Genomic DNA, 350 nt, shown 5'->3' with positions numbered 1-350 from the left:
CATTTGCATTGACTGTCTTCTCTACTTAAAGTGGCTGTTGTGCACTAAAGGTGCTCTGAATAAATAACCTCATCAACATGTCAATCAGACGGATTTGTAGGTTTACAGGCATAATTTCCTCCTTTGTCAGGTTTTGATAGGTAAGTCTAGAAAACTGCGTGCAAGAAACAGCTCTTGACACAAGCTTTCTAAAAAATTAAAAATTAAGGGACAATGTCAGATAAATATCTGTGGGGACTTTTGGAAGCCAAACCCCGTGCTATCCCTCTCCTCCCACCCAGGTGCAGGGCAAGTCACCCAGAAATAAACCAGACCAGTCCAGGAAATAACATCACACACCAGTTGACCAG

Source organism: Pleuronectes platessa, chromosome 8 (genome assembly GCF_947347685.1).
Source record: "Pleuronectes platessa chromosome 8, fPlePla1.1, whole genome shotgun sequence".
NCBI lineage: Eukaryota > Metazoa > Chordata > Actinopteri > Pleuronectiformes > Pleuronectidae > Pleuronectes > Pleuronectes platessa.
This window is presented reverse-complemented; position numbering follows the sequence as displayed.